The sequence below is a fragment of the Symphalangus syndactylus genome, chromosome 9 (assembly GCF_028878055.3).
Source record: "Symphalangus syndactylus isolate Jambi chromosome 9, NHGRI_mSymSyn1-v2.1_pri, whole genome shotgun sequence".
NCBI classification, from domain to species: Eukaryota; Metazoa; Chordata; class Mammalia; order Primates; family Hylobatidae; genus Symphalangus; species Symphalangus syndactylus.
The window spans coordinates 78,380,885-78,392,860 of NC_072431.2; the positions used below are offsets into that span (position 1 = coordinate 78,380,885).

The window sequence follows — 11,976 nt, forward strand, 5'->3', positions numbered from 1 at the left end:
AATAAAGGAACTAGGATTAAAAACAAGCAAACAAAAAACTACTCGACTGCTGAACCTAACCCTTAAACTGACATTATATAGCACAGCTCTTAATGTGTAATTAAATTTTTTGATATGTTTATGCTTATTGTAAATGTCTAAGGGGAGATACACATTGCAGGTTGGTTCAAACTTATCTGGTAAACACTTTGTTAACAGTACTGAGGAATTTCCATGGAACACACACAGCTGAGTGCCATTGTCATCAGGCACAAAGTGTAGCCAAACATTAAGTCACTTAGTAAATATTTACTGAAGGCCAAGAACTGGGATATGGTGATGGCAAAAAGAAATATATTTTTAAATAAAATGGCTTAAAGGATAAAAAATAAGTGCCATGTTGGCTCAGGAAACAGTTCCTCCATTTGTAGGAGATGTTGAATAATGTATGAGCTGGAGAAATAAAGCCTTGTGAGTTAAGGGGAAATTCATCTGTGACTCTGAAGCAGGGTCCATCTAGTCATTACTGGGATTCCTGCTGTCTACCTTATTTTCACCAAGCTAAAGCATGTAATTGCTGCTCTGAGACTTTGCATAATTCTGGCCCTGCTGCCTAGCCTATGTCCCTAAGTGATTAGGGGCAGAGACTTCTGCTGACCTAGGTTGAACCTGCATAAGGATTGTACGGTAATTGTCTGTTATATTAATCAGCCGAAAAGTGGGAGCTGTTTGTTACTACCGCAAAACTTGGATCTTTAGTGTTCTGACTGATAAAACCTGCCAGCCTCTAGGAACTTGGGGTTATTGTCAGTTTCATCACTATGCCCTTGCCCTTTTGTAACTCATCTCACTGGCCATCACTGGCCTTATGTCACAGGTTTTGGAATACCATGAAAGCAGGGATCATAGAAAAGTATTGTGTTGCTGTGTCCCCAGCATATATATTACATGAAGATTAGCACAATGTAAGTGTAAAATATACATTTATGGATGAATTAATGAATACATAATCCAAAGTGTTACATACTTTCTTTACTTAATGAAATCACACATCATATAAGGAAATAACTCCTTAGACATTACCAGGACTTAAATCTTGACATAAAATATATAAATGATGGTGTTATATAATCTTACAATTCTAAATTACACATGCCTTTTGTTTTACCAGACTTTCTGAGAATAAAGCAGGAGGCAAGCTCTTCTTTGGATATGACACGGGAGCGGTAAATGCCTTGTGTTGAGGATGTGTTTGAGCACACTGGTCTGGTAGCTCTGTTCCTGTTGAAATACCATCAGGAACATCAAAATTATCATCTAAATGCCCATGTTCACAACCATAACATTAAATGGTATTTTTCATTACGTATCCCTCCATCTCCATCACACCTTCTTCTCTACTAAACATCAATTTCCCAAACTAAATATAAACTGCCTCATCCCTGATCCAGATTGAAGGCTGAGGCTGCAGAGCTGTCTACAGCACGTCAGGAGACCTCTGGAATACTAATCGCGGCAGCTCCACTGGAGCAGCACGGAGCTCTGGGCTCTGCGGACGCTGCTTCCCCTAATGTTCTGGGAGAGAGGTCGTGCATGCACCTCACCACAGGTGGGGAATCAAGGGCATAACGACACCAATTGAAAGTTTCCCAGCTGACACAACACTGCGACATTTTCAGAGTTATGTTATCTCTGTATTAAAAGTCTATCCTCCTCCTATTATTTGAGACAAGCAGGGCAACTTGCCAGTAACTTTGGGCCTGTGGCATGGGCTTTGTGAGGAAAAGGAAAAGCAAGATTGATTGCCTAATGGGAACTCGGGCGGATGCCACAATCCTGCCCACCAGTTGGTCAATTACTTACCATGGTGAGCACTTCTTTTGGATAAGTAGCCCTGCCCCTTGTAGATAGGAAAAAAGAAAGACCATATGCTCTTAAACTAGACTCAAATCCGAGTTACTCATAGCATATGTTAGCATCATGATTTTGGCTAATCTGTACTGTTTCCTGTGAAGCAAAATAAATAGCTCTAGGCCTAGCTTCGAAAAGGTTAACATTTCCTGTGAAGGGTTTTGAAAACATATTTGTTTTAATATCTATAATTCAATATATCTTGTGAGACTTTATCTTTTAAACATACAAAAAGATTATTTAAGAAATAACTTTTGCAAGGTTAAAATTGTTCTGATTTTGACCAATGTAAAGTCTGGTTATTTTGAGCCTAAACTAGAAAACACTGTAGATATGTATTTCATTAAGTAATAATTGGCCAATTATGGTTTTAGAAAGATTACCTCAGTCACTTCCTCTTCAGTCAGAGGAGTGTATGCACATTCCACCATAAGATACATCTGTTACGTTGTATTTTACTAGAATAGTAAATAAAGAGAAAACTAGCAATCTTGTAATTTATCCCCCAATGTCCAGATATTTGTGGTGATTCAAAATTCCTCTAAAGACTGAATAAATAATGACACATTAGAGGAAGCTAAAGGAGTAATAGGTCATACTGAGTGATCTGATGTCTTCTAGAAAATATATAAAGCAAGCTGCTGTGAGAGTAATATTTTGATTGGGAAAAAAACTTTCTCATTAATTTATTTATTCAGCAAATATTTGTGCATCTTCTGTGCTCATATTTTGCTGGGCCTAGAAGGGAAACACACAGTAGGCCCCTTGCTTACTATAAGCTTATGATATCCACAGACACATTATATTCTCTTCATACCACAGGATTTGGTGACAAAAGATAAGTAGCATAAAAAAAAAAAAAAACACAAGATGCAGTAAGTTGGAGAGTAAATCCATCTATCTGGCAGACCTGGAGCAGTTAGTGTCCGCTGCTAAGGTTTCCATTACAGATGTGAGAAAAAAAAAGTGTTCTTCTGCTTTCTGTTTGTCTCAGTGGCAACCAAGAATGAATGGGGGATATGAGAGAAGAACGTGGTAATACAGGAAAAAACATGGACAGAGAATTTTCACAACTCAGAAATAACCTTGTAACCAGAAAAAGCCCAACTACCGTAATTTACTGTTGAAAAAAAGTTATCATATGTCTTTAGTAATGGTTGTATTTTGAAAAGACATTTAGCTCTGCAATCTCATTCCTTGAGAAAAACATTTGTCTCATATATATATATTATATATACACATATGTATATATTATATATATATAATTTTGTTGCAGATATGATAAAAAATGCTACAAGGAAGTTTTCAGAATCTTACAATCTAATTAGTATTTGGATGCAGCAGTTAAGATTTTAAAAACGGGAAAATATAACTTTCAGAAGCTTTTTTAGTAAGGGTCTCTGTGTGGTCTTGTTTCTAAAGTATATAGATTTTTATTATTTAGATTATAAAGACAAAGTAAAACTTAGCTTATTTGCCCAGATTTGTTTCTTTTCTTGGGGAGAATTTATGATGCTTGAAAGGATCAATAGTTCTTGCAACAAAAACCCTATATTTATCCAGAGAACAGTAACAGAATGTCACAATAAATAAGTGCTACTATAAGGCTCAACCTCTTTCTGCTGCAGAGACCTGCGGGCAGTGCTTGCCTATGGCAAGATTGAGGAGTAGCTGCATTCTGTGCCTGGTGTCCCTGCTTCTGCAGCTGAGGCTTTTGCTCTCCTAGCTTGCCTTCCTAGGGCACTGCCTGTCCTTACCCTACCGACACATAGATCAGACTCTCAGAGAGGCTCTACGATGCAGTACATGATACTCCAGATAGTCCTCCCTTTAGTCTACGCTGTGAGCCATGCCCAGCTCCCTATATGACAATACCTTGGAAAACCTCTGACAAGGGCCTACCTACCTGCTCTTCTCAGGGAAGTTTGCATTTGGCAGAAAAATCCTCAAACTTTAAGTTTGTCAGTACTTTATAAAGTACTGAGAAATGGATATCAATTGGTGATTTTCAGTGAACTGAATAAAGGAAGTACTCAAAAGAATTGCTGTGAGCCAAACTGGACCTCCATCTGAACGCTGAGGGAGATAAGGTGGGTGGACACCTCCGTGCCTCCTTGCAGGAAGAAAGCACATCCTTCTCTTTTTGTCCTCTGAGATGTTCCTTTATTCAATGTGACATTTCTGGTGATATGCTGTACTTCCTTTTATCTCATAACTCCATAGATATGCACAGAGATTTTAAAATTTGCTCCCTCATCAGTGCTCAAGTAAGTTTTGGAAACTAAATTAGATAAACCAGTTTCTTCACTGCAGGAATATTCAGAAGACTCAAAAGAATAAAGCACTATGCAAAGGAATTATATTGCTCACGCCTGTAATCCCAGCACTTTGGGAGGCCAAGGCAGGAGGATGACTTAAGGTCAGGAGTTTTGAGACCAGCCTGGCCAAGAAGGCGAAACCCTGTCTCCACTAAAAATACAAAAATTGGCCGGGCGTGGTGACACGTGCCTGTAATCCCAGCTACTCAGGGGGGCTGAGGCAAGAGAATCGCTTGAACTTGAGAGGTGGAGGTTGCAGTGAGCAAATATCGTGTCATTGCACTCCAGTCTGGGCAGCAGAATGAGACTCTATCTCAAAAAAAAATATGTGTATATATATATATATATATATATATATATAAAATTGTTTTCCTTCTTTATATTTACTTTTTATGATCTGTGCTGTCTTTGTATTTGCTCACTCATTGATGATGATGAAAGTGGCAGAAAACACATGGTTCTAAGCAATATCTCTGCCAGCAGGACCTCAGGAGAGCCCTGATCCAAATGCAGATTTTCAAGGGAGGATTCCACGGAATTAAGAAGCACAGAAAACTGAGAGCTTCCAAGAGAATGACATAGGAGTCCTGAGAACAAACCTCCCTGAATCGTGGGTGACATTCATCTTGTAGAGGTGTGTCTGCTGCCTTTCTTGATGATGGTGTCTCTGTTTATTGCAGACTATGGGTTGTTATGGTGATGGACTCTGGAGTAGGCCAGGGAGAATAGAGTAATATGGATAGAGATTTGGGGCTGTGAATAATCACATTTTGGGGTTGGGCTTACGGCAGCACAGTTCACAACCAATTCACCAATGTGGGAACTATAAACAAAAGAACTTCCGAGGCCGGGCGCGGTGGCTCACGCTTGTAATCCCAGCACTTTGGGAGGCCGAGGCGGGCAGATCACGAGGTCAGGAGATTGAGACCACGGTGAAACCCCATCTCTACTAAAAATACAAAAAATTAGCCGGGCGTGGTGGCGGGCGCCTGTAGTCCCAGCTACTCGGAGAGGCTGAGGCAGGAGAATGGCGTGAACCCGGGAGGCGGAGCTTGCAGTGAGCCGAGATTGCGCCACTGCACTCCAGCCTGGGTGACAGAGCGAGACTCTGTCTCAAAAAAAAAAAAAAAAAAAAAAAAAAAGAACTTCCGGCCGGGCATGGTGGCTCATGCACGTAATCCCAGCACTTTGGGAGGCCAAGGCAGGCAGATCACCCGAGGTCAAGAGTTCGAGACCAGCCGGCCCAACATGGCGAAACCCAGTCCCTATTAAAAATACAAGAAATTAGCCAGGCATGGTGGTGGGCGCCTGTAATCCCAGCTACTCAGGAGGCTGAGGCAGGAGAATCACTTGAACCCAGGAGGCAGAGATTGTAGTGAGCTGAGATGGCACCATTTCACTCTAGACTGGGTGACAAGAGTGAGACTCCCCGTCTCCAAAAAAAAAAAAGAACTTCCTAGAATGATATACACTATACCACTAGACTGGCTTCTGTCTTCAATTTATCATTTTGTATCCCCGGGGAGGTCCTGATTAGAAAGTCAAACATCCCTCTACTAAGAGTAGAACACTGAACTTCAGAAAATGCAAAACAGGGCCAGAGATTTGGTTTGGCAGATGGGACAGTTTTGCATTTTTCAAATCACAGCACATGAACAACATCACCAGTATAACTCTACTTCCATTCTTTTTTACCTTGACTTGTGTTATGCTGTGTGGTGATTATGTAAATTAAGGACAAGCTAAATTAACATTTGTTGGTGTGAAGGCATTCCACAGGAATAGGCTGAAAGGGCTAATGAATTTCTTGAAATGTTAGAGATGATGATATCTTTGAACTTCAGAAAATTCAATTAAGTTTGACTTTGTTATATTTGGCCATGGACAGGAAAAACCTTTAGATACAGTAATCAGAAATAACATCTACTTAACATTTAAATATATACTAGCTTTGATTAGAGGCAATTGAATGTCCTCTAAAAAAAGACCATGAGTACTCATAGGTTCTATAGAGGTTAAACCACCTACATAAAGAACATCACAAATGTAATGTGAATAATTTGTTGCCTCTCCATCAAGAAAAAATAAAATCAAAGCACGCTATCACAATTTCGTCGTCTATATATGCAGAATAAGCACATTTAAATAGAAAGTATTGAAATTTGTTTCATTCTCTATACTAACAAAACTTTTACTAAGCGAAGAATATGAGCAAAATGTAAACTTAACCTATAACTTTGAAAACATCTGTCTAGCTGAATAGCAATTATGAATTTTATATCATGCAACTGTTCCATGCATGTTGAATGGAAAACAATGTAAATTAACAAGATATGATTTCTTTTTACAAGAAATTCGGTCTGTGAATTGAATAATACATATTCAATTAGTTACAGTACTGTAAGACCTATATGTAGCATGCTTTGCTGGAAAAAAAGAAAATGGGCTCTACCACTTGCTAATTGGGTAGCCTCTCTTATGTTTCCTTTGTTCATCAGCACAATGAGAACATTTTACTTGTTTTAGTCTCAGTAGCTGGGACTAGAAGCACACACCACACACATTTTTGTGTGTGTGTGTGTGTTTTTCTATATAGAGATGGAGTTTTGCTCTGTTGCCCAGGCTGATCTTAAACTCTTGAACTCAGGTGATCTACCAGCCTTGGCCTCCCAACGTGCTGGCATTACGTGCATGAGCCACCATGCCTGGCCAAGAATAAGTGTTGATATATAAATGTAGTTCCAAATACCGATTGCCACTACTTTTACTGGAATAAATGTCGATATGCATGGATGCTACAGGAGTGCCAATAATAGAATTCCTTATTAGGCAAAGAATTTTGAGGAGCTACATCAAAGAAAGCTTCACAGAGGAGAAGATGTTTAAGCTAAATCAACAAAGACAAAATTAGAAGGAGTTTGCAACGTAAGGATTTGGAGCAGAAAATCTCTTGTATACAAAAGAAGAATCACAGTTCCTCGATATTTTCCTATTTTGCTAATTCAAGTTAAGTAAATACATGTGGAAAACCTTCTCTAAGCTCTCTAAAGAGGAGTGTAGTGAAGAGATGCCTGGCAGCAGTCTGCTTGGCCATGCTACAGATGAGCCTGGGAAAAGGAGATGAGCAGGGAGCTGCTCCATATGACCCCTGAGATGCAGCCATGAGGCCTATCTCAGACAAGAAGCAGGAGCCCAGCAGAGGGTGACTGGAGTAAGGAAAGCCTGTGTGCTGAGCAAATCTTGACCCTAGCTCAGAACTCCAGTTGCCCTTGAACTATTAAGCTACATGGAGAACTCGCTCTCCAGTGGGGGACCACATATTTACGATCGACTTGGTTGAATGTGATGTGTTATAAAGGCACAAGATAGCTCTAGCTGTATGTCTGCCTGTGCAAGAGCTGCTAGTGGTGGGAAGGGGGTTGGGAGAACATGTGTAGATGTCACGAACTCCTTTACTGAATTCATTTACTTCTTAATTCTGTTTCTTGAAGATGTTTACTTCTTTTAAGATGTATCTTGGATCAAACAAATGTGACCAATGGCAGTGAAACTGCCTGGAAGATCTGTTACTGTGGCTTCCCCACCTTTTCTGGATAACCCTAGTGTGTATCACTATCTTTGAAAAAGTTAGATAAAATTAAAATAGTTAAATTATTTATTTATTTATTTTTTTAAGACTGAGTCTTGCTCTGTCACCCATGCTGGAGTACAATGGCACAATCTCGGCTCACTGCAACCTCCACCTCCTGGGTTGAACCGATTCTCATGCCTCAGCCTCCCAAGTAGCTGGGACTACAGGTGTGCACCACCACACCTGGCTAATTTTTGTATTTTTAGTTGAGATGGGGTTTCACCACATTGACCAAGCTGGTCTCGAATTTTTTTTTTTTTTTTTTTTTTTTTTTGAGATGGAATCTCACTCTATCTCCAGGCTGGAGTGCAGTGGCACAATCTTGGCTCACTGCAAGCTCCACCTCCCGGGTTCACGCCATTCTCCTGCCTCAGCCACCCAAGTAACTGGGACTACAGGCACCCGCCACCACACCCGGCTAATTTTTTGTGTTTTAAGTAGAGATGGGGTTTCACCACGTTAACCAGGATGGTCTTGATCTCCTGACTTCGTGATCTGCCTGCCTCGGCCTCCCAAAGTGCTGGGATTACAGGCATGAGCCTCCGCTCTTAGCCACTCGTCTCAAACTCTTGACCTCAGGTGATCCACCACCATCAGCCTCCCAAAATGCTGGGATTACAGGCGTCAGCCACTGCGCCCTGCCTACTTGAATGTTTTGATCAACCTGTTTTCCGACTTCAGCTTTAGAACAGTTTACACTACTGGATGTTCACTTATTTATTCTGCAAGCTCTGCAAACCTGTCATCTCCAGGTTGTAAGTAAGTTACAATATTTAGCTAGTAAGAACCATGTCAAATAACTACTTTCTTCTGGAATGTTCCAAGTATGAGCCTATCAATTTTTTAAGAATTACTTCCAACAAAGGGAAGGATCCTTCAACAGTAATTCCAGCCTCCATAGCTATTACCCTTGTGTTGCATTTTCTAATCAAGTTATACAAGACACCATCACACATTTCCTATAGAGAAATTGCTTATAACAGTTCATTTACATTTTTAAGAAATTCATTGTCTCCTAACCATCCTCCATTTACTACCTGGCCCCAACTACAATGCCACATGTTTTTTTAAAACTGCATGGTATCATCCAATTCTAGGGTCAGATTTCTGTTTCAGTTATCTATTGCCTAAAGAAAACCTCCAAAACTAGTGACTTAAAACAACAGTGACTTACAATTTCTCAGTTTGGTGGGTTGACTTGTGGTACCTCACCTGAGCTTGAAGATTCAAGATGGAGATGCTGACTCAGTTCTTCTTGACCAGGCCTCTTATCCTAGAAATCCAGTGGCCTAGACCTGCCACCGTGCAGGACTCCAGGGTTCCCTGGCTTGCAGATTGACCAAGGAGAAAATCCTACAGCAGTGGGTAACTGTGTAATAGGTCACAACAGGAAACCTATAGGACAGATTCTTAAAATGCTGTGGCAGAAAGTCACCTTACACACAGCCGATACAGATATAAGAGTGATTTCCAGTAACTGAGGCAAGGCTAAGTACTTGAAACATAGCAGTCGGAGCAGGAAGAGAGAAAAACAAACAAACAAACAAACAAAACAAAAACAACCACTTCCCCAGCTTTTGTCTCTCTGTAGGTAGAGAAGCACTCTACAGTGATTAAAAGGCTGGAGAAATGCTCCATGAACCAAAGTTATTTAACCAAATAATTTTCCTCAACATTTATTCTAAGACCAAGTTTCACCACAGTGTGACAGTGCCGGGGAAGGAGGGGGACAATAATGGAATCTGCAGCAGAATGGGGCTGTGACCGAGAATGTGGCCGAGAACAGGAGCCCCAGGTGCTCACACCTCACATTTCTGGGCTTATGTTTCTCCTTCCTAGATAGAAGAGTGCAAGAAAGGAGTGACGGCTGAAGTCAGGAGTTTGAGGCCAACCTGACCAACATGGAAAAACCCTGTCCACCCGCCTCGGCCTCCCAAAGTGCTGGGATTACAAACGTGAGCCACCGCGCCCGGCCTGAAGTAAATTTTTAAAGAAACAATTTAGAAAAACTCAAAAACAATAAAAGATACCTGGAGAAACAAAAGAAAAGAGAAAGTTTTCTTTTAGAAAATAGTTAACATAAAACTTCAAATTTAACAGATGCTAATCTTTAAAAATAAGATAAAGTAGGTCAACCTCAACTAAATCTAATCAGAAATATGGAAAATATACTAAACATTGAATAAGAAAGAAAATCTAAGTAAATATAAAGAGGGCATTAAAATTTAAGAGATTTTTATGCAGAACTATTTGCCAATAAATTTAAAAACGGACCATTTTCTGGGCAATTAATTTAGTTAAATTAGCAACAAAATGAATAAACTTGATTAGACCAATAACCATGGAAATTCATAGGACATGTTGACAACTTAACTCTAAAAATGCTACATGTACATTCCATAGCTAATGTCCATCAAGCAGAGACACCAAGAATAAAAGTGCCGACCAATTATTTCCATTAATATAGAAGCAAGAAGACTAAATATAATCCTGGCATGTGATTCCCAGTATACATTAGGGATTAATGCAGCAGAGCTGGCCGAGTGGGCAAAGCAGCTCCAGAGTGGACAGCTGCACTGTTCGAAGATGTCAGTCGAGAGGCCGGTAGTTGGCGTTTTCCCCTCTCCTGTGAAAATCAAACTTGGCGTAAGTCTGAGCCCCTTTGCTGATGGAAAGTGGATGCCAGGAGGAAGTGGGGGGATGCGTTTTCTTTTTGACGTCCAGAAAGAAGAGGAGGGCTGGCTCTATAACTGTCAACTGTGATTAAAGAATGTATTTAGTTTTCAGCAAACCTTTCCTCACTTCTGTTTGGCCAGAATTGGGTCACATGTCCACTTCTGACCTAATAATTCATGGAATGTGTGGAACTCTCCTTAGCCCAGCTAGTCACACCTACATGAGATTGTTGTGTTTGGGATGTGAATTAAATAATAAAATAAGGTTTCCTTACAAAGAAAAGAAGCAAGTTTGATGCTCATTGGGCAAGTTACCAACATTGGGCTTGTTTATTTTTTTATTTTTTATTATTATCATTATTTTGAGACGGAGTCTCGCTCTGTTGCCCAGGCTGGAGTGCAGTGGCGCGATCTCGGCTCACTGCAAGCTCCGCCTCCCGAGTTCACGCCATTCTCCTGCCTCAGCCTCCCAAATAGCTGGGACTACAAGTGCCCACGACCATGCCCGGCTAATTTTTTGTATTTTTAGTAGAGATGGGTTTTCACTGTGTTAGCCAGGATGATCTCAATCTCCTGACCTCGTGATCTGCCTACCTCGGCCTCCCAAAGTGCTGGGATTACAGGCTTGAGCCACGGCGCCGGACCTATTTTTATTTTCTTTAACCGCCTGAATCGTAGTCCCAGCTGTTCTCTCTCTCAGCTTTGATCAACCATTACCTGGAAAAGAGCTCTCAAAAGTACAACAGAAGTTATCAAACAAGGCCACTTTTATAGATTATGTTATGTAGTGGAGAGGAATTGGAGTGAAGCACAGTTCAAACCCAGTGGAACTGTATACTCGAGATGGACTTCCTGAAGTGTCTTTGAAAATTCCCTGACAATGGAGATTTCTCATCTAAGACATTTCATGGCACCACATTCCTCTGTTATTTTGATATCTCTCTTTTTTACTCTCAAATTTATTCTAGAAAATTCAGCTACCTCAAGTCCCCTTTGTGACTTCCTCTTCTTTCAGGACATGCACTCCAGGCGTCTAAGGAAGTGTTGTTAAACATCTACCCTTGCAGGCAGATGGCGCTCTTCCCCTAAGAGGCTTAGCAGAGATGACTAAGAATTTTTGCTGCTGTTTTGTTTGTTGACACATAAATACCTCAGAAAACAAAACTGCGAAAAAGGGCATGCACACGTCAGCAGTGGTTCATTTGTGGTGGTGGAACTGACAGTCATATTTATTTTCTTCTTTGAGTGCTTCCACACATAGTAGGTATGAAACTCTGTTGACAACTTGGATGTGGAAAACACAATTTCAATTTTCTAAGATTAAACTTAATTTACATTTTTCTGAGAGAGAGTCTCACTCTGTCACCCAGTCTGGAGTGCAGTGGCACAATCTCTGCTCATGGCAACCTCCACCTCCAGAGTTCAAGTGATCCTCCTGTCTCAGCCTCCCAGCTGGCTGGGA

The 11,976-nt window shown here is 40.6% G+C and overlaps 1 non-coding gene across 1 annotated transcript; it reads left to right on the forward strand.

Moving 5' to 3' along the window:
- The first annotated feature begins 2,781 nt into the window (after positions 1-2,781).
- LOC129490886 (small nucleolar RNA SNORA31) lies at positions 2,782-2,916 on the forward strand. Its single transcript, XR_008660360.1, has one exon. It is a non-coding gene; the product is annotated as a small nucleolar RNA SNORA31 (small nucleolar RNA).
- The last annotated feature ends 9,060 nt before the right edge of the window (positions 2,917-11,976 follow it).